Below are 23,806 nucleotides of genomic sequence, written 5' to 3'. Positions count from 1 at the left end.
ATGTATGTATGCCATGCCAGTCTATAACTTTTGAGTTGCAATTGTTATTTTTCTTGATATAGGAAGGAAGAGAGAAAAAAAAAACACATCATTGCCACTGTGGTTCTTTTTCAGCATGGTTTTGAGTTTCTGGTACTATGAGTAAAATACAGTTATGGCAATTGATATGTAACATTGATTAATTCTGATAGAGATCCTCTTCCAGGAAAGTATAGTCAAAGATTTATAGTATTATCGAAAGACAATCAATTTATTAAGACATGTACAGTAACATTATAAGATGTTTATGAACCCATCAGGTTTCTTAAATGTCTGCATTTGGATAGACCTATTTTCATTCCATTTAATTTGTGGCAGAGGGAAAAAAATAATATAACTTGGGATCATTCAGGGTTCCAGATTTTCATAGCATTTTGAGTCTAGTTTAAAATGTACTTGAGATTGGTTCAGGTTGTTGATTACTTTTAGATCTGTTTGGAGATCAGGATTGTACAAACCAGATTATATGTATATATTTGCCAAACTAAAGTTTGCTAAGAGTTGTCAGCCAATCAGTGCTCACTTTTTGGCAAGTAATGGAACACTTTGTTTTAATCCCTAGATTAATGCATAAATTCACATCCTTTCCCCCTTTTCATAAAAATATAAACAGAATAAATTGCTAGCATTTCCCTATGGTTGTGTACTTTCCATAGTGGTAAACCTCACTGGCTTTAACTTTCAAAAGGCTAATACTGGAAAATCTCTATTTGGGATTCTTTATTAATACTGCCAAATCTCTTGGGAATGGGTTAAATCAAGGATCTTTTTCAAGAAACCCTCCCATCAATAGCTACTACAAGCAAAAATTTAACAAGATGTTGCACTGTGCGATTCAAATAATTTAACAACCGGTTTATTTTTTTATTATTTTTATTTATTTTTATTTGTCAATTGCTTACAAGATAATAAGTATAAGTAAAAACATAGTTATGAATACATGGATACATATCAGAAAAATAAAAAATATATAAAAGAAACAATAGGACAGGGACGGTAGGCACATTGGTGCACTTATGCACGCCCCCTACAGACCTCTTAGGAAAGGGGTGAGGTCAATAGTAGACAGTCTAAATTTAAAGTTTTTGGGGTTTGGCGATAAAAACAGAGTCAGGTAGAGTATTCCAGACATTGAGCACTCTGTTGCTGAAGTCATATTTCCTGCAATCAAATTTGGTGCGATTAACCTTGAGTTTGTATCTATTGTTTGCTCTTGTGTTGTTATGGTTGAAGCTGAAGTATTCATTGAAAGGTAGGACATTGCAATTTATAATTTTATATACTATACTTAGATCAGACTGAAGGTGGCATAGTTCTAGGTTTTCAAGGTCTGGAATTTCGAGTCTGGTGGCATAAGGTATTCTGCAATGAGTAGAGGAGTGGAGAACTCTTCTTGTGAAATATTTCTGGACTTTCTCAACTGTATTAATATCAGATACATAATGTGGATTCCAGACTGATGAGCTGTATTCGGTCTAGCAAATGTTTTGTATGCACTAGTTAGTAGTGTAATATTACCAGAGAAAAAGCTACGTAAGATTAGGTTAACAACTCTTAATGCCTTTTTGGCTATGTAGTTACAGTGGGCTCTAGCACTTAGGTCATTTGAGATGAGTACTCCAAGATCCTTGACAGAGTTTGGATCATCAACAAGGTCTTGACTATTCAGCCCGTATTTTATTTTCTGATATTTTTTCCAATATATAGGACAGAGCATTTATTTCTTGAGATTTGAAGTTGCCATTTGTTTGACTATTCTGATACATAGTCAAGGTCTTTTTGAAGAGTAGCACTATTGTATGTGGTGTTGAATAGCTTTACATCATCAGTGAAGAGAACACAGTTGCTCTTGATATGATCACAGAGGTCATTTATGTAGAGTATGAAGAGAGTTGGTCCTAGAACACTGCCTTGGGGGACACCACTGTTGACAGGTACAGAATTTGATAGGATGCTCCCAATTTTGGCCATTTGTTGTCTGTTTGATAGGAATGCTTATACCCAGTTATGCAGGTGTCCAGAGATACCATAAGATTTTAGTTTTAGGAGTAGTTTGTCGTGCATCACTGAATCAAAGGCTTTGCAGAAGTCTATGTAGATTGTGTCTATTGCTTTGCCCTGATCGAGTTGTGTAGTTGATACGTTTTTACAGTGTAAGAGTTGCAGATTATATGATAGGTTTTTTTTCCTAAAACCAAATTGTTTATTAGAGAGTAGATTGCTTGTTTCTAAGTGGAGGATGATGGATTGGTTAATAATTGATTCCATGACTTTACAGGTAACACAGCATAAAGAGATTGATCTGTAATTTGCAACTAGGCTGGGGTCTCCCTTTTTGAAGATGGGGATGACTGTGGCTTGTTACCATAGGTTAGGCAAGGAGCTGGTCCTGAAAGATTTTTCAAAGGTTATGCTTAGAGGTTCAGCTATGGGAGTAGATAGCTTTTTAAAGAAGTAGGCACATATTTCATCCGGTCCAATAGATAGAGATGGTTTTAGATTGCGTAGTGCTTTTTCAACATTGTCTTCTGTAAAATTGATATATATTAGATCATTGTAGTTGTCTGTGGTTTGACCAGGAAATACTGGGCATGATCCATTGCTGTTTAGAAATACTGAGCCAAAGAATGTGTTAAAGAGGTTGGCTTTAATGGTGTCGTCATTCTCTGCCCTAATGATTTCTTCCAACAACCAGATCACTAAACTGCTCAGAAAGTTAACAACTGGTTCTCCCGAACTGGTGTGAACTGGCTGAATCCCACCACTGAGATGTTGCCGTTTCTAAGTGACATTTGCTATCGTGAAATGACCTTTTTGCATCCACAGAAACTGTGTCACTGCCAAAGTGTTTATTGAAATTGTTCACGGATGTCTTGCACAGGTGCTAAGATGGAAGACCAAGAAAAACAAATGGACCAACAGAGTGCCCCAAAAGAATATTGAGTTCTATGAAAATGGATCAAGAAATAAAGTCATTGAGACAGGAACCAGCAGTTGCTAAGCCAGAGAGAACTTCCATGCCCAGACAGATCAGATGCTTCCAAAGGCCATCATGACAATTGACTTGGTAAAAGGAAAAGGATAAATTTACACTGTGGAGTTGTATGATAAGATTGGTATCTGTGTATACATAGGTTCATTTGTTGCTTCAGTGTAGAGATCACATCAATATCATATCAAGCCTTCTCTGAGAATCAATGGCTAAATAAGGTGAATTCTGAATAAGGAATTAAATTAATTAATCCTAACTAAGATTTCCAGCTGCGATTTTGTAGCTTGATATTTATCCCCTTTCAAATGTGTAAACAATACATTATTTTTAAGCAGATTTCTTTCATAAACAAAATTACCCAAGACGAAATGGGATAGCATGGAAAAGTAATTGTCTCTTTGAATTTAGAAACTGGTTAAACTGCCTTTCGTTGCAATACAGGTAGTGCGTGTCTTACAACTATTTGTTTAGTGACAATGGCACTGAAGAAAGTGACTTACAGCCAGTCCTGGCACTTAAACTGTTGTAGCATCCTTACCATCATGTGATCAGCATTCAGGTGCTTGGCAACTGACATATATTTACAATGAATGCAGAGTCCAGAGTTATGTGATCACCATTTGTGATCTTTCCAGGTAGCTTCCAACATGGAGCGTTAATGGAAGAATTCAGATTTGTTAAGGACTGCATGATTTACTTAACAGCTCTAGTGATTTGCTTAACAACTCTGGCAAAAAGGTTGTAAAATCTGGTGAGTGTCACTTAACAACCATCTTGCTTAGCAATGAAAATTCTGATCTATCTATCTATCTATCTATCTATCTATCTATCTATCTATCTATCTGTCTGTCTGTCTGTCTGTCTGTCTGTCTGTCTATCTATCTATCATCCGTTTATCTATCAAGAAAGAAGAAGAAAAAGTAAACAGAACTGCTTTATTTCTGCACAGATTGAATTTGAGAGGTACTTGATGTTGTTTGAGCTTGTTTGTTTTCTTGCAGACATTTCATTACCCTAACTGGGTAACATCAGTGTTAGTAAGGAGTGGTTGTTCTCAGGGGTGGGATCTGACCGGTTCGGTGGTTTTACATTTTGTGCTGTTAGAAGGAACAAACCGTCCCACTTAGAGGCAATCAATATCCATTGAACATATTCTATTTTTGAGAACTGGATGACTCAAAAAGCTTATAAGCAAAGGATAAGAAGACCTCAGTATTTATTAGTTAGAAATGCAATTCCACTGAATGAGGAAGTTTTATTTAGTTACTAGTAATTTGATTGCTGTTATTATAGTTGGCTTATTCAGTTTTCATTTTCCATATCATGTATCAATCTTTTCTGCTCACTGCAAAAGAAGACTTCTTTATTGTTTAATGAACAGGGATTGTAGTAAGACAGCCTTACTATGATTTTCATATTATTTGCCATTTTGTCTCCTCCATGTCTGTCTTTCATTATGGCAATCTATCTTTCTGAAGCTGGGCTGATAAAAGGTTGAGGTCAGCCTTTCTCTATTTGACAGTGGTAATGCTATTTCTCAAAAGATGATGGTTTATGAAATACGAATCTTGCATCTTCATAATTACTAAAAGAAGAAATAATGATTACAGGGAAATGTCACTATGAATCATGTGCTGAGCGGTGAACAGCTAAGATTCTACCACAATAGTATGGAAATAATTAAGACCCAGTTGAAGCAATGGACATAGCTCTGTCACTTCAACTTGAAATTGGTGATTTTTATTTATTTATTTGATTTGTCAAATGCTTACAATATAATAGAAATAAGAATAAATATAAGTATAAATACATGAAATAGGTATGAATAGTTGGAGACAATAGGACAGGGACTGTAGGCACAATTGTGTACTTATGCATGCCTCTTACGAATGAGGTGAAGTCAACAGAGGTTAGTTTGAGGGAAAAGGAGTGGGGGTTTGAGCATGTGACAACAGAGTCAGGAAGTGAGTTCCAGACATTGACCACTCTGTTGCTGAAATCATACTTCCTGCAATTGAGTTTGGAGTGGTTTAAATTAAGTTTATATCTGTTGTGTGCTCTTTTGTTGTTGTTGTTAAACCTTAATAATCATTTACTGGTAAGACATCGTAACAGATAATTTTATGTACTATGCTTAAATCCAATCTTAGCCGGCGTAGTTCAAGGTTGTCTAAGCCTAGAATCTCAAGTCTGGTGGTGTAGGGTATTTTGTTGCAAACAGAGGAGTGTAGTACTCTTCTTGTAAAATACTTTTGAACTAGCTCAATTGTATTAATGTCTGATATATAGTGCAGATTCCAGACAGTGGAGCTGTATTCAAGTATTGGTTTAGCAAAGGTTTTGTATGCCCTAGTTTGCAAATCAGCATTACCAGAGGAGAAGCTTTGTAAGATTAGATTTGCAACTCTTAAAGTTGATGGGATAAGTGAAGACTTAATGATCAGATCAAAAAAGGCAGACCCATGCAAAGAAACCAATTATGTAACTACCAAATAAAAAGCATCGAGAAGTACAGTAGGACACTTTCCAAACAGAAATCAATGTTTGTGAAACTTCTTCCAAAACTACCTTCCTCAATGTAACATCTTTAAGTTGTGTTGGGATCATATTTCTCTGAACTTTCTATGATCCTGTCCAAAACTCCTCTTAACTGGTTGCTCTGGGAGTTAGTTTCACAATCCGTATCAAGTGGGAGAAACTGTAAATAGCAAAAACAAATGAAAATTTGGCAGGGGAATTGACTATCATGGGTTCATAGAATGGCATTCTAATGTTACCTTAAGTCTTATATGAATTTACACATACACATACCTGTCCAGGGCTCTTTTAACTGTAAAATAGTTGTAAATCCAAAGGTGAAAAGAAAATGACATTGGATGGAAACAAATGTCATAAGAAAATGAGGTTGGAAACTAATTGTCCTTGTAGGCTCCACTGCAGTTGAGAACTTGATGGGTCTCCTTGTCTCTTGGTACTCAAAGACATATGGGGTGAATATTATCCTGAGGAGCAGCTGTCCAGAGCACAAGTGGACAATCCTCTTGTCTGGATGTGTTCCATTGGACGAAGTTTGCTCCCAGTCTGTTCGCTGTCACTATGTTGTCTCTATGTTGGAAATGTCTATGTTACCATTTTCTTCACCCAGAAACCTAATGAATGCATTCCAGAATTATTGGCAACCACCACCATTTCTTTAATATGGCTTTTTTTAGAGTAAAGTTAAAACAGTTATATTATGTATTTCTTTATTTACTTCTCAATAATCCAATTGTTGTTTTCAGAGCTGCAGTGTAACTTACTGTTTGTAGAATGAAGTTTTCAGATTCAATCCTTAACATCTCTAATAAAATGGGTAACAGTCTTAAGGTTTCCATCTGAGACCATGGTAAGAAGTAATTTCAGTAGTCAATTTTGATCTTGATAAACTGAAGACATAAAGGTCTGACTTTGCATAAGGAAACTTAGTTATTAAATCAGGAGAAGCAATTGAATATTTCAGTAGTTTGAAGTTGAGCGTGGCAATAGTTTAGTAACTAGGAGTTACAATCTGTAAAGGAGCCATTTCCTTTCGGTCACATTTAAGGACTGAAAAAAAGATCATATCCCCAGAGAAGAAAGAAAAGAAGACAAAATTCTCCTAAAGAAAGGCACATAATGAGTAGCAAGTGATTCAATTAAAGGTTAATTGTTCTCTCAAAAGTTACATAAAGCCTACAGCGATGTGCACATCTGAATTTCTTTTCAAAGAGTGTCAAAAAACAAAGTGTTTTTTCTGCATGAAATAAAAGAGCAGCTTTCCACAAAAGAAAGCTCCTCATCTTGCTCCTTGGAGAATTCTAAAGATTCTGACAACAATAACCTGAGTTTATTGTCAAAGTTATTAATGAAGGAAAGGTTATATATAAAAAGATTCAAATGATTACTGATTATATATTGACTTTCAGAGGGTTTAAAATTGATGGTATGGAAATATTATTACTCTGCATTTTGGTGTAACCTAGAAACAGCTTGCATTTTCCAAACATCTACTTTTCTCCATTCCTTTTTTTTCCCCCTAGTCCAACTATAAAATTAAAGTGTCTCGGTTTCATCAGTCCCAAAGGAGACAAATGAAGGGAATCTTCAAAATAATCCCCAAACGCATCAAATATTGAGTTCTTAGGAATGACCTGCTGACATGTTTTAATCCAAAGTCTTAGCCCCCCAAATATCCATGCAGATTTCTTGCTTTCTTGCAAGACCACAGGGATCATATTGTGGTTTTGTCAAATGTGGGTTATTTTACAGTTGGTGATGTTTGTTTATATTTTTATCCTGTGGGTTTTTCCCCCCATATATAACTCAAAATGGCAAACATACCAATACTCCTTCCTGTTTATTTGTTTCTATCTTGCCTGTATTGTTTTTACAAATAACTCAAGGTGACAAACATATCCAACACACCTCCTATTTTGTGAGTTAGGCTGAGAGAGAGGTGGGGACTGGCCCAGGTCACTAAGCCAGTTTTTTATGCCTAAGGAGGAACTTCATAGTCTCTTGGTTTCTAGGACAACATTTACCCAGGGGTGTCAAACTGGTGGCCCATGGCCCAGATGTGTCATGCATAGGCCATGCCCACCCCAGCTCTGCAAAGGGGGAAAATATCATGAAACGTCATGTGAAAGCAATGTGATGTGGTGAGTTTGACACTCTTCCCTTAACCATATACATACAACCATACTGGCTCTATGCTGTTGTAATTTATTTATTATTTTAATTAATTAATTATGTCATTCTTTGAATAATAACAGAATGAAAGTAGTAGTTGATAAAGAGGGGGACAGATGAGTATTCTGGTTGCTGCCATTTCTTTATAAAGCAGATAACAGAGGGTTATATATTAACTGAGATCAATTATTCTGTGAGGACTTCTGCCTTTAAAACTAAAAGAAAAAAACCCTAACAGAACTGAAATGAAAAAAGTGAAATGTGACAGCAATAATATTACTAACCTTTCATCTGCAAGCTGCATTTGTGACATAGATCAGAGTTCATTCATCAAATGTTTTCTCACAACTATTCTCATTAAGCAGAGAGTTAGAAAACTGCCATTGAATAGAAACTAATGTCATATCAACTTTTAGTAGAATTCCTTATTTTCAGTAGGCATTTTCTCCAAAAATTTAACAACATAAAATATCACAAATGAAATCAACAGAGCCTCAGAAAATAGGACTCTGGGGCTTTCAAAATGTAGCTGAAACTAGATATTGAACTGTGAACTAGTTAAATATGTTTACCTGCCCAGGGTGAGGACAAATATTTTTTAGGGCTGTAGGTAAATTTCAATCTTCTGCACTTCTGGAGAAATCTCTAAATTTCCTCTAATCAAGTTTATTTGCTTATTGTGAATCTAGGGAATCAATCAATAAAAGACATTATGAAGCTTCATAAAATTTGTATATTTTCCTCAACTATGCCAATACCCTGGCAGAATAGATGATTATATGTAAAGTTGTGCCTTTTGGCTAAAAATATCATGTTTTTTTTAAATATATGACAGCTAAATGTGAGTGCTTTGAAAATGAGGTATCAGATTATACAAACTTGAACACACTGTAGGGTGCATGTATATGTACACACAAACACAAAGTCTTTATTTTTTTTATTAATATTCATGGAGGATACAGAGGAGAGAGAGAGAGAGAGACAATTATCCATAACAGGGTAAGTTAGCCAATTAAATAAAATAGCCTATTTAATTAAAATAGGGTAAATTTGCCAGTTCAAAGAGAAATTAATGGTGTTGGTGTATAAGCAGAACTAAAAAATCCAAATGAATTAAGACGGTTTCAGGAAGAAATATTTTGATTCAACCATGTTTGCACCAAAATTAATAGCAGTAATAGTAGTAGTAGAGTATTTGTTCAATGATCAACAAAAGTTAAAAACATCGTGAAAGTAAAATCAAAACATTGTGATAAAACGCCAACACCAGAAGGAGTTATAAGCCATTATAATGGTATGTTAATTGACTGTGTAAGCATACATCTAAAATATTACTGCTTATAAAATAAAAGTATGTGTCACCTAAAGGAATCAAATATCCCTTTTCTTTAATTTTAGAAACTTCACTCCTCTGAATCTGTACTGTGGCAGCAATACAATTAACATAGAAGAAATGACAATTTTCCACAAGAGGTTTTCTGGCAGTTTAATGCCTTAAGATTCTTGAAGTACAAAGACATTTTGTGACATTTTTTTTTTCTGGGCTTGATTTTTTTTGGAGGGGGAGGGGGTGAAGAGGTGGAAAGGCAAGGCAAGCTACTTTTCACATGTCAGCATTTGCCCCCACTTGAATTCTTCCACTTTGTGACAGCTTTGTCTAAAAATATTGCTGTGACTTCTTTCGTTTTCCATCGTGGTGTTACCTGTTACATATAAGGGTAATGAGGTGTTTGGATAGTTCCAGTCTCCACTGCTATGTGTTGAAGTCATACATATTCTTAACTTAAGCAAGTTAGAGTAAATTTCACACAATGCAAAAATAGAGGACAATTAAATGTCCAACTGATAAAGCCACTCCAGATGTCTGATCAAATTTGCTTTCACATAGAATTCACAGGATTTTTCTAAAGTTACATAGTTAAGGTCTTCCAAAACATAGAGAGAGCGATTTTGTCGTATTTTCTGTATTTTTTTCTCTTTCTGATCTTGGATAAGAGCTTATATCCCAACCTCTAACACAGTTTATACAGATCTAAAAATAATCTAACAAAGTATCAGGTTCTCTATAAGTTTATGCAACACTCATAGAATATGATTAATAAAACTTGGCTGAATAATTTCAAATAAGAGCTCTCTTCTTAGTATGTAGATCTTCCAGGTTTTCATGTGTAAAGACAGAAAACCTTTTTTGCCAGAATGGTTATTGCTGCTCTCTGTTTTGAATTATGTACAATTTCTGATGTTTCTCCAGAAGCTTGAATTCCTAGCCCCATTTGTCCAAAAGTCTATTATGGAAAACAGACAAGAGATTTCTTTTTCTCCTCTTCCTTTCTCTGGTTTCTCATAATTTGAAATATGTCTCTTTTGGCTTATTTCCTACAAGAAAAATATTTATTTTTTCTTCCCACTTTTCCCTTCCAAGATCTAACAAAATAAAATAAAAATAAATAGGTTCCCTGCTCTGCCCCTCCCCCTCCTTTGTAAGGACACGCTATTAGTTAACATGATAGGTATGTTAGCTATTTCCAGGATAAATAAAGACAAAGAAATTGCTGAGGATGGCAAAATGGAAAGTTTGATATGGAATTTAGCATCTGTCTTCTGAAAATAGTTATCTTTATTTAGACTTGGAGCTAAGATTTAGGATAACTTTATTGACACTTTAAATGTACACTTATCAGCATACATTAAAAGAGATATAGTAGGAAGGAAATATCATTTCTCCCTCTCTGACCTACTGTTATCAGGTTTCAAACAACTGATCAGAGTTGTTAAACCAGGTTGTTGTAATGTGCAATGCCTTTCAGGAAACCAGTGGCATTTTCATAATTTTGGTTTGTGAAGAACAAAAAAAAACATATGCTTCAATATCTAAAGGCAGAACTACATGGATGGTAAAAAAATTCATGCCTGGATCTTCTGTAGTTATGTTTAAAGAATGAATATTCTGCAAGAGAAAAGTTATGAACCCTTTTCTGTCATTTTCTGAAATCAGAAAATGATAGAAAATTTCTGAATCTCCACCATACCACATGTGCTATTTTGTCTTTGCATGCATATGTCATATGGATAGTTGGCCAAATCCAAAGTCAAACTGAGTGAATGATGTCTCATTCAATGTTTTTACAAGTGGGCTCCACTGATGAGTTGTGATTGTGATCAGAGAAGTCTGACATTGGAATATCAAAAGATAAAGGAAAACTAAACAGAAGGGAAAAATAAAAGTTAATCTGTAGGACAAATGGATTATTTTCCAGTCACAGATAGTGTTCTATCAGATTGTCTCTAGTCCTTCTAGGAGGGCTGTTCTGGTGGTATTCTTTGCCTACAAATACCACCAAAGTTTCCTGCCAACACAGTTACAAGGCCTTTTTAAAAATCAAAATGTAAAGGAACTGAGACTGAAAGGCATTGCCTATCTTTTTTTTTGCAATTTCATAGTTTTAACTCGTTTTGTTTTTGCCTGTTTGTTGGCTTGCTTGTGTCACCAAGGGGCATTTTTAAAATATCTGCAATATTAAGACCCATTATTTGCCAAACATTAGGGATGAACTGTATTGTTCCCTTGACCAAACATTTAGACAATTGTCATTAAATGTCTGTATATTGTTTTTATTTTTAAAATTGAGTTGTGATTGACTCTTGGCAACTTAATAGGCCAGGGCTCTGAAGAGGCAAGTGCTCTGTCAAACATAGCTTCTTTCAGTTGTTGGATAGCAATAGCAATAGCACTTAAACTTATATACCACTTTACAGTGCTTTACAGCCCTCGCTAAGTGGTTTACAGAGACAGTATATTGCCCTCAACAATCTGGGTCCTTGTTTTACTTACCTTGGTAGGATGGAAGGCTGAATCAACTTTGAGCCACTCAGAATTGAACTCATGGAGTGGGCAGTGAATTAACCTGGAGTACTGCATTCTAACCACTGTGCCACCAATTTTTCATCAGATTTGATATTATCAAACCAGCATGTTTTTTGCTTGCCTCTTCTTGTTCCCTTAACCATTCCCAGCATCATTGACTTCTCCAAAGAATTTGCACACATGACATGGGCAAAATAAATCAGATGTAGTCTTATGATTTTAAGTCCAAGTGATGTGTTTGATTTTGTGCAATTTAACATCTATCTGTTAGTTACTTTTGCTGTCCATGGTATACGCATACATATTATATTTCGGACTGAGTATATCAGTCTGACATATAACATGTACACAATATATTCATGAGAAAAAAAACCCATCTAAATCCATCTAATGTTATCTTACTCAAAAATATTACAGATTTACATTAAAAAAATAAAAGTCAAAGGAGCTTGCAAAATCTCTGCACTTAATTTTATTGAACTCTTTCAGAACAATCTAGTGCATCTATAAATTCCATTTTATTCCTTTAAGAAGCAAACAGATCTTGGCTGTTTCCTGAAGCAGCAAATTGAATCCAGAAGTAAAATTTATGGTGGATGCACATTCCAGATAATTTCTCTCAGTCTATACATTCTGATTTGAAAGAGATTCTTAAAGGCGGAAAAGGTTACTTTTGTTCAACTTCACAATAACTTTCCATGATGCCAACACATTTCTCACCGTTTTATTCTGAGTGTTGATAAAAGTCTAATCAGCCATGGAGTGGCCTTGTGAGAATCAGTTTGATCTCTCTCTCTCTCCCCCCTCCCTCCCTCCCCCCCTCATTATTTTAATTTAGTAAATTTGTCTCTATTCTCCTGATTTGGAGTGTTGATAGGACTAATTTCTATTAATACTAATTTCTTTTAATAGAACATACTATCTGGACAACAGCTACAACTAACCCACAAACAAGTTATGCAGGTATTTTCTTTTCTAGCAAAGGTCACATTAAAAATGGAAATGTCCTCTTGCCAGTATATCCTGTATTAGCACACTAGTCATAAATCCCACTGCTTTGGTACTAATAAACAAATTTATGAGGGAGTAATGGCCCATAGTTTTCAATTGATTTGTTCAGAATCTGACCTGACTGTATAAAATGTTGTTCGGGAGATTATACCTGTGTTTGTTACAGCTAAACTCTGAGCTGAATTGTTTCAGATTAACATAAATATTCTGCTTACAACAACATTACATCTAACTATTTTTTAATAAGTGCTAGTGAATTATATAAATTATTTTGCTATTCATCTCTGATATCCTGACAACATAGATTGTGCAAGTATTCAAAAAAGCATTACCACAATACTACAAATGATAAATCTTTAATGTCATTAAAACATTAAGACATTAAATCATTAAAATGCACCAAGATCATAATACTAATCATATAGTTATATAAATTAGTATGATAATACTAAGTATTATTTATATTATAGTTATACAAATTAGTTTCATAATACTAAGTTCTAAACTGAAAATCTAATAAATAGGCTACACAAGGAAGACCTTAAGCTGAACACAACAGTCAGTAGTAAGAGCAGCCCGAAGGTTTGCCCTCATCGCATATAAATAAAATAAAAGTATGTTTCTGTGAGCTAATTCTAAATGAGATCGATAGATCGACAGATCGACAGACGGAAGGAGGGAGGGAGGGAGGGAGGGAGGGAGGGAGGGAGGGAGAGAGAGAGAGAGAGAGAGAGAGAGAGAGAGAGAGAGAGAGAGAGAGTGATGATAAAGAGATACTGCCCGCATTGCCACATTTTGCACCAACTGAATTTTACAAATACTCTTCAAGGGCAGTCCCAGGTAGAATACATTGCAGAAGTCTATCTGGGAGTTGACTATAGTATGAGAAGATTGTGAGGATGGCCTCCAAGTCCAGGAATGGGAATGACTGATATACAACGCAAAATTATGCAAAGGCCGTTCTAGCCATGGCTGTCACCTGCTCTTTCAGCAAAAGCTGGGAGTTCAGGACCACACCCAGTTTATGCATTATGGTGGGATTCACTTTTTTTTACTCTCAGTTCTGTGGGCATGGCTTGGTAGGCATGGCAGGGGAAGGATACTGTAAAACCCCCATTCCCTCCCCCTCCTGGGGGAAGGTTACTGAAAAATCCTATTCCCTCCCCACCCCACTAACCTGCTTTCCAGCTCCATTCTCCTGTACAGGGCAACAAAAGAAGACCCAGCCCATCAGCTGGGACTCATGAGACAGAGAATAGATGGAGGTGGGGCCAGTCAGAGATGCTATTTGCCAGTTCTCCTAACTACTCAAAATTTCCGATTCTCCAGAACTGGTCAGAACTGCTGAATGCCACCTCTGCATTGAATGTATTTGGGACAGTGCAGCTGCATCCAGTACTAAAGATGCATTGGCTAGAGGACAATAACAGTTGAACAACATTTTGATGGCCACAAATTACCTAGCACCTCGGATTGTAAATTTTCAGGAAATAGTTGAAGACATTTTGTAACTGGAATTTGTTTTTCCCAAATAAAAACATCATAGAAATCGTTAAAATAAATCTCTTCTGCACTTCGTCTTTTAGAAGCAATGACACAGGGGAGGATTCCTAATTAATTATGAATATGACTGAGAAAATACCTACAGACTCCTCACATCCTGGACAAAAGCTGTTTCAACTCCTCCCCTTGGGATGCCATTACAGGGCATTGCATGCCAAAACAAGGGAACCCAGAGACAGTTTTTCCTTCTATGTCGAACATCTAACTCCCACTGTTTTATACCTAAGTATATTTATCCATATAGCATGGCTGTACTATTATTCTTCTCATCTTCTCTACCACCCCTTCTTATTGTTATCATTATTATTACTCTGTTGCTTTACATGTATGCCGAGAGCTTCTCCACTGGAACAAATTCCTTATGTGTCTAATCACCTTTGCCAAATGAAGTTTTCTCTTCTCTTCTCTTCTCTTCTCTTCTCTTCTCTTCTCTTCTCTTCTCTTCTCTTCTCTTCTCTTCTCTTCTCTTCTCTTCCCTTCCCTTCCCTTCCCTTCCCTTCTCCTCTCCTCTCCTCTCCTCTCCTCTCCTCTCCTCTCCTCTCCTCTCCTCTTCATTCCACTCCATCGCATTCAACATATAAGATGATTCAGTTTGTTTAGGTAAATATCCACGTCAATCATAAATAATTTACGATGAAATACTCTGATGGAATGAACTAGAATTAATTTGAACTCATGTGTTTAGGACAAGATGGCAAAATATTTTAAATAAACATCTGGATTCTAACAGCTGTGGCCATAAAAGAGAGCAAGTGCAAATTTAATTTTATTAATATTTGATGTGTATGTAAAATGAAACCTCGCTCTCGCCCTTCCTTTTTTTGACCTATAAGACAATGAAAGCATACACAAATATTTATAATACACATGGCTACCACACAATGCCCACTATTCGGGCATTTTGGCAAATTTCAAACATGAAATAAAATATGCTATGCAGCTGTAGATTCACCTCTATCTTTTAAAACTGTGTGAAACCAGTGGTGTCCATAATAAGGAGTAAAACTCCACATTCTAAGTATATTCCCATTAAAAGTTTTCCCCAAATGTGTTCAACCTGTGAAGGTGGATTCCAATTTTCTGTTAGGAGGAGTTCCCAAATAAAGTCCCAGTTTCACTGTCTAAAATAATTGCCCTAGTCAATTCTGAAATCTGGGAAACCTCATTGCATTCCTCAGCTGGACAAAGTAATGAGACTTTATGGTGTAGAGCTTATGGAGATGGACAAATATCAGGGAAACTCAGATTAAGATCTGCCTTCAGCCATAGACAGTCACTATGCAATTTGGGGCAGTCATTTCCTTTGCCCAGTGCATACACTGTAGTGTTGGCTAGAAATTAAAAAAATAAAAATCCTACTAGATCTTTTAACAAATTAATAGTTCTGCCTACTTTGAATGTAAGTGGTATACACAATGGGCAAGCAGTATATACAAAGTACAATATTTGAAAACATACAAGTGCAAATATATTTGATCAGCCTTTTGAAAATGTCTGGATATCACAACATATATTACATTATTGTAATGTTTTTTAAATAAACATAAATATTCACTGGTTCTTTTAGACTATCAACCAGCCTAAATCAGTGATTTACCATTGTTCCAAGCACTCCACAGAGATCCAAAATTCATTTAGTTTTCTACTGTGCAGCTTGTCTTCAAACAATCGTTGGATTTATTTCATTTCTTTTGTAATACAAAAAGTATCTTAACCACTAAGTGCCATTCATATTTATTTCAAGCAGCAGGAACACACATACCACATAAACACCCATACCATAATCTGCATAAACACCTCTGTTGTTAATTGTATCTAATTTCCAGGTAATTTTCATCAGCACTTGCATATTGGTATCTACAGATTTTGTAGTTCATTAACATTTATCCAGGGAAATAGTTTTGAATAAGCCATGTTGTAAAATAGAGGTATACATTTAGGTTAATCTATTTTTTAAGGGAAATAATAATAATAATAATGGATATCCCAAAGGTGCTTTCTCAAAGGGCAAGTGGACTTTATTTTTCCTTGAAGACGTTTTACTTCTTATCCAAGAAGCTTCTGAAGAACTGAAGTAAAACAAGAAAGTCCAGTTGTCTCTTGAAAAAGCACCTTTGGTGACTGGATGACTGAGGATTTCCATAGACATTTAGCTATGCAGAGCTGAAGAAGCTTCTTGGATAAGAAGCAAAAAGTCTTCAAAGAAAAACAAGTCCAGTTGCCCCTTGAAAAAGCACCTATGGGACAACCATGACCTGGATTAATGAGAATCTCCACAGGCAATAATATGGACAATGAAGATAAAAATCCTTGTCCCCAGTGAGGCACAACCTGAACATGGTTGTGTAGCTTGCAGGCTCTGAAGATGATGAAAGTTAAGCCAGATGTTCAGCCATATGAGACAACAGCCAGATGTAGAATGCCTCTCCCATAAACAACATGGTGAGATGTAATTTACAGAAACCATAGTGGATTGGTGTTGCTCTAGGTCAAAAAGGACCACACTAAGTATTGGAGTTCTTGGAGAAATGGGCTATAGGACTCAGCAGTACTGACTGAGTAAGTTGGGCTAGCAGTTGGAGGACTACTAGAAGAAAAGTTGTTTAAGAATGACTATCCAATGTACAAGCAGTCCTCAACTTACAACAATTTAATAACTGTTCAAAGTTAGAACAACACTGAAAAAAGTGACTCATAACTATTTTTCACACTTACTGTTGCAGCATATCCCTGGACACATGTACAGAATTCAGACACTTGGCAACTAAGTTATGTCAGGGTTCTGATTGATGCCCCAATTAAATCATGAGCCTCAGGCCAAGTGTCAAAAGAAATCCAGTTATTTATTAGGAGCTTCATGTCAAAACGGACCAAGTGGAGCTAACTCTGACCTCACTTAATTCATGCTTTGGCTCTGACCCTGTTTCGCCCTCTCCCCAAGATGTGTCATCAGTCACATTCCCCAACAAAGCAATTTTGTAGAACTCCCTCCCTCTGGCCACTGTGGGTTTCTGTAGAGATGACCTTGACATTGACGGCTGGAATGTGCTTTGTTTTGACTGAAACGCAAGTGCGAGGTTCGATTCCCCATCCCCTTGCCTATGGCAACTTGAGAACAGGTCAGGGATGCTACATGAGTTGACAACTTATATTTATCATAGTTGCAGTGTCCCAGGGTCATATCCCAGAGTCCCTTTTTGTGACCCTCTGATAAGTAAAGTCAATGCAGAAGCAAGATTAACTCAACAACCATAGTACTAATTTAACAACTGCAGCTATTTGCTTAACAATTGTGGCAAGAAAGGTAACAAGATGGAGCAAAACTCACTTAACAACCACTTCACTTAGCAACAGAAATTTTGGGGTCAATTGTCATCCAGTCAAGGACAACCTATATTCCTTGCCAAAGCTACATTGATGTCCTATGACAACTGAGAATCAAGACGCATTTCCAGACTAGGAATACTGCATCCAGTTTTGTCACCATATTATACAAAAGAAGTTAAGACTCTGGAAAGAGTGCAGAGAAAAGCAATAAATATGATTAGGGGACTGGAGGCTAAAACATATGAAGAATGATTGCAGGAATTCGGTATGTCTAGTTTAATGAAAAGAAGGACTGGGGTGACATAATAGCCGTGTTCCAATATTTGAGAAGCTGTGTTGTGGTTAGCCGGCAGCAATGAGGCGGATATTCCCGAAGAGCCTGTGCTAGGTGTGGGTGAGAGCAGGATGATTCATGGAAGAGCAGCATAGGCAACTCAGGAGTAAGAATGCTAATTAATGGCCACTCCCTCCAGGGAATATAAGCCTGGTTTCAAACGGTTTTTGCCTTTGTAATTACAGACTCTGATTTATGTGAAGACTTCTGCCAAGGTTTTTGCTAATTGGACTAATTGGCTGCAAACCATCTGTTATCTACAAAGAGGTTTACTTGTAGATTAAAGCCATGAAAGTTTGAGTTTTTGAGTTTATCTTTGTTTGCTTTCAGAGAATTCGGCTGGGTCAGAACAAGCTGTCACAAAGAAGAAGAGATCAACCTATTTTCTAAAGCACCAGAAAGCAAGAAACAATGGATGGAAACTAATCAAGGAGAGAAGCAACCTAGAACGAAGGAGAAATTTTCTAACAGTGAGAACAATCAACTAGTGCAACAGCTTGTCTTCACTGGAAGCTTTTAAGAAGAGACTGGACAACCACTTGTCTTGAATGGTATGGGGTCCCCTGCATGAGTGCGGAGTTGGACTAGAAGATCTTCCAACTCTATTATTCTTTAATTCTTTTATGTAGCATGAAATTGGCTGAACCTTCTTCCCTTAGACAAGTATTGGATACTTTCATATTGATTAGATTTCATTTCACGTTTTTGTCCATTTCCCAGCAGTAATGCAAAAAGTGGTATGTTCCATCTTGACTTGTTTTCCTGATATATGAATCATTGTTTACCAGTTTAGTAATGATGGATACATTGGTACTGAAACTTCTTGAATTTTCAACCAGCAAAGCTATGCCAGGTTAGAATAATAAATATCTCACAGTCAGTAACATTTGGAGACCATCAAGCCAGAGAAGCTTGATTTTCATGATGATTAAGAAATTACAATTATTTTTAATTTCTTTTCGTGATATGAAGAATAAATGATCACTGACTGAAGCATACTTTCAATTATTATTATCATTATTCATTAGCACAGTTTGAGGACACTAATGCAATGTAAAAAGAACCCTTTTAATAAATCCTTTTCCTAGTGTTTTGCATATAACAGTTTTTAAGGTAGATGCCAGTAATTACAGACTTAAAATCTTGAAATTAAAAAACACAAAAGAATTAAAAGAATTCACAAAAGTCCTTTCCAATCAGTATCTGTGGATTGTGGCTATGCCGGTATCCATTAATCTCTAATCTGAATTATTTGTTTTTGCTTCCATTTAATTTTCAGGCAGTCTAAAAAGAATGGATTCAAGGCTAATTCATCAGCAAACTGTTGGCAAGGCCAGCCTATTCCATATGTAAATATTGGCATTGTTTAAAATTAATTTGATTGCTTGAATTATTCAGATTTATTTTCTCTGATGCAAGCAAGATGTCTACAAAAATGTCCTATCAGAGAGAAATCTGTTTTTCTATGAAAAAAATGCAGTATCCCCCTCCCCCCTCTCTCTGAAAGTGGTTTATTCATTCAACCATGTATAATGATTGAAGATAGCTTACATCCTTAGGATGTAAGTTTACAGACAGACAGGCAGGCAGGCAGGCAGGCAGGCAGGCAGGAAGACAGACAGATGATAGCATAGCAATATCAGTATCATTTAGACAGTTACTGCTTCACAGTGCTTTCCAGCCCTCTCTAAGTGGTTTACAGAGTCAGCATGTTGCCCCCAACAATCTGGGTCCTCATTTTATCCACTTTGGAAGGATGGAAGGCTGAGTCAACCTTGAGCCTGATGAGATGTAAACTGCCAAATTGCAGGCAGCTAGAAGGCAGCAGAAGTAGCCTGCAGTACTGCACTGTGTCACCACGGCTCTAAATAGAAGAGATAGATAGATAGATACAGATATAGATATTTGTTTTCATAGATTTTCACGGGTACAGGTATGCAGGTCTTGGCGTATTCAGGTCTTTTCCTGTATAAGATTGAGAGTATCTTGGTGATGTTTCAACGAGGTCCCACTCACCATTTTCAGGCTGGTGCTTTCGGCTTCATGCTTGTGCAAGCAAAGTGTGATTGAAGCTGCCGTCTCTCTATAAACCTCCCCACCAGTATTTATAGAGAGACGGCAGCTCCGATCACTCTTTGCTCACACAAGCACAAAGCCGAAAGCACCAGCCTGAAGATGGTGAGTGGGACCCTGTCAAAACATCACCAAAACACTCTCAATCTTACATGGGAAAAGCTCCGAACATGCCAAGACCTGCAGATAGATATAGATATAGATATAGATATAGATATAGATATAGATATAGATATAGATATAGATATAGATATAGATATAGATATAGATAAGGGTGTCAAACTTGATTTCATTGAGGGCTGCATCAGGGTTGTGTTTGACCTTGGGAGTGGGATGGGCATGGCCAAGGGATATGGCCAGCTTGACGTCACTTATGTCAGGGGCATTTGTGATGGCCCAAGCGATCTGCCAATGAAAATCGGCTACAGAGCTCTATTTTCAGCTATGATGGCCTCCTGCACCCTCTATCAGTGAAAACAGATCTTGAGGGGCTGCATACTAGGAGGCTATTGCAGCTGAAAATGGAGCCTGGGAGGGCTGCATGTGGCCCTCTTGAGCTCCATTTTTGCTGGCAGAGGCACCACAGGCTGGTCCTTTGCTGTTTCTAGGGCAGCCCCACGAGCGAGATCTAAGCACCCCACGGGTCAGATCCAGCCCCCAGACCTTGAGTTTGAAATCCCTGATATAGATGTTTAAATGTGCAGATTGAGGTGCTCCTGCCCTGGGCTTTAGTCCTGAAGTGCAGGTTGGGTGTTGTTAGGGTTAGGATGCCCTGAGGTTGTGTGAAACCCAGAAAGGAAGATTGACCTCAAATATGTAGATACCTCCATAGATGTGGACTTATTATGATGGGATCAAACTGGAATATTGACAAAGAAAATTGCCTTATCTATTAAAGTTGGCTAAAAGGTGGGGGAGAGAGGGAGGGAGAGAAAGAAAGAAAGAGGGAGAGAGAGAGGGAGAGAGAGGGAGACTTAAAAATCTCCCCAGAAAGTAATAGTTTTCTACTTGTATGTTGGAATAGGCTCCCTGTTATATCTTTTCCCTCAATAGAAACGAAAGAATCTGGTTTGAGTAAGTAAGAGACAGGGGTGCAAGAAAAGAAAATGCCCAATAGACCAACAGTAAACACCCTGTTATCTCATATGGTATTACATATTTGATTCCTACACAGAAAGAAGGGGGGGATGTTTTTAGACTGTTACAAGCTTAAAAGTTTCTGATCTACCCCTCACCCTTTGGCACCTCACTAGTTCCATGAGGAGACAGAAATTCCCTCAGGATGAGGGGAGTTGCCAGAGGTGGAATCTGAAATACAGAAGCAGAAAAAATATGAATAAATTATGCATTTTAGTTTCAGAAATTTTGTCAGTTTTATAGCTTGAACGACTCCAAAGCCGCATAGCATTCTATATAAATTCCACTCTTCCCCAATAAGAGAAAAAGCAATTCTTTATTTATTTAAATGCCCAGACTATTAAAAAAAATATTGTAAACAAGATCATCATAACAGTTTTGTTTTGAAGCTGAAATCACTCCCCTTAAATGGAAGAATTTCAAAAGTGTATCACAAAAATTTCATCCCGCCACCAAATTTATTAGCAATTCCCTTTGAATTAAATAGATAAATAAAATTAAAGGGTGCTCAAATAAAGTTACTCCTAAATTAGTGATAACAATTGGATGTTTTCCAAATAGCTGAATCTGGGACAAGACTACATATTATCATTGTACAACCTTATTGTCATGGGGTTTGTAATTTTTTTAAAAAAATATCATGTTGTTGTTAGTGCTGTCAATGCCAGTGGTGTTTTCAAAACTTACGATGCAAGCTCTGTACTAATTTTAAATTATAAAACCAGAAGATATATATATAAAAAAAATTTTATTTCATGGCAAAAAAAATTGAAAAGTTATTTTTTTTTGCTATGAAATAAAAATGGTATATACATTCTAAGAATTATAACATAATTGCTTTATTAGTGAGAATAGAAGTATTAACTGCTATAAATCCAGGAGGCATAAACATATTCCACAACCAATTGTCTATTGCAAGTTTTATCCTTAATTATCTCTCTGCAAAGGGATAATTAAGGACAAAGCCAAGGTCCCTAAAATACTTCTAGTTATGTAGTTGTCCTTGAGTCCTTCTTTGCCATAGTACAACAGTTTGTTTTTTTAAAAAAAATGCTTTCTGCTTTTTTTAAAAAAAGTAGGTCTAAGTGACTGACAGTTTTGTGCCAAGATGGAGCAGTTTGAAACACTTGAGATATTAAACATTGAGCAACACTATTTATAATGGGAATTATGACAGAAATACGAACACAACAAGGAAGTTTTGAGAGTATGGATAACCTTTCATAAATATCTTTTTCCCTCTTCCTTTTCTTCTTAATTACTAGGGATAGGAAAAATCAGGTTATCAGAATTTTTCAGTGAATATTTATCCTCCTTTTATGCAACATAATTCAGATTCACAGCAGTTCACAATAACAATTAATATTTTAAACAACAATATATAACCAGCAACATAATACTATAAAAATATAAAGGTGTAAAAAAAAATTGGAGCAAACCTAAACAATTAGCTGTAATAATGATCATAGTGATAATAATATTGATGGTGATTATTAACCTTCTCATCTTTCCTATTACCTACTCCTATTGATTTCTTATGACTATCACTTTGCTGGTTGCATCTTATGATTTAGGATTGTGTATTACAATTTATCACATTGTTGCTTGTATTGTGTTTGTATTATGTTTCCAATTCCATTTGTCCAATAAGGAATATTCTCTCCTCCCCTCCCCTCCCCCACCAACCCATCCCATCCATCCCATCCTATGGGATGAATAGGTATGTGATAATATGCACACTTTCAATCTTCATGTGCATATCAAAATCTTTTTTTTTTTTTTTTTCAAATTTGTAAGATTGTTCACAGCTTGGCATAAATACAGACTTAAAAACTTTTTTAATTAGAGAAACACAATACCTACAGTACAAATTGTGCATGAAATTAAATAAAGAGGCTGGCAACTAACTTTTCTGCTGAAGAATTATTTTACAGAAATAGCCTGCCTGAGAAGAACTATCTGACTGTGATAAGATATTTAGGTAAGTTTGCCTTGTTTGATAAAAAAATGTGGTGGAGAAACTAACATCCTTATTTTGGGGAATTGAAACGTTTCAATCACAGGTTTCAACCTGACCCCTGTTACTTTTACGGGAACACTATGCAAGCAGACTTTCCCTCCCCTTCTTATCATTTGAAAAGTGTTACTATAAAATAAAACCCAATTGTTTCTATGTAGCAGGTTGTAGAATTTGAACAGAATTTAGAGCCCTTTGTTCCAAGAGAAGATTTATAAAAACCTGCCTTATGTCACATCACTTTGTCACATAATATGATCAAAAAAGGGATATTTGGAGTTTTAGGGATGTTTGAAATTACAAATAAATTAGTAAATGGGCTGTATAGATAGTCCTCAACTTATGACCAATTTTTTTGTTGCTAAGTGAAACATTTGTTAAGTGAGCTTTACCCCACCTTATGATCTTTCTTGCCACAGTTGTTAAGTGAATCACTGCAGTTGTTAAGTTAGTAACACAGTTGTTAAGTAAAGCTGGCTTCCCCGCTGACTTTGTTTGTCAAAAGGTCACAAAAAGGGATCATGTGATCCTGGAACACTACAACCATCATAAATATGAACTACTTGTCAAGTATTTGAAAAAGAATCAGGTGAGCACGAGGATGCTGCAATGGTCATAAGTGTGAAAAACAGTAATAAGTTACTTGTTTCAGTGCCGTTGTAACTTGAAATGTTCATGGCATGCCCTTGTTAGAGTCGGACTCTGAGGGAGAGGAGGAAGAGCTGACAGGGAGTGGAGGTT

The 23,806-nt window shown here is 36.3% G+C and overlaps 1 long non-coding RNA gene across 1 annotated transcript; it reads left to right on the top strand.

Annotated features, from left to right (window-relative positions):
• The first annotated feature begins 3,643 nt into the window (after positions 1-3,643).
• Positions 3,644-18,825, top strand: LOC148125176 (uncharacterized). The gene is made up of 3 exons (XR_015744512.1): positions 3,644-3,782; positions 12,516-12,566; positions 18,169-18,825. It is a non-coding gene; the product is annotated as an uncharacterized LOC148125176 (long non-coding RNA).
• Positions 18,826-23,806: the final 4,981 nt, after the last annotated feature.

The sequence above is a fragment of the Pseudonaja textilis genome, chromosome 8 (genome assembly GCF_049901715.1).
Source record: "Pseudonaja textilis isolate UNSWEBS1 chromosome 8, rPseTex1.2, whole genome shotgun sequence".
NCBI classification, from domain to species: Eukaryota; Metazoa; Chordata; class Lepidosauria; order Squamata; family Elapidae; genus Pseudonaja; species Pseudonaja textilis.
This window is presented reverse-complemented; position numbering and strand designations above follow the sequence as displayed.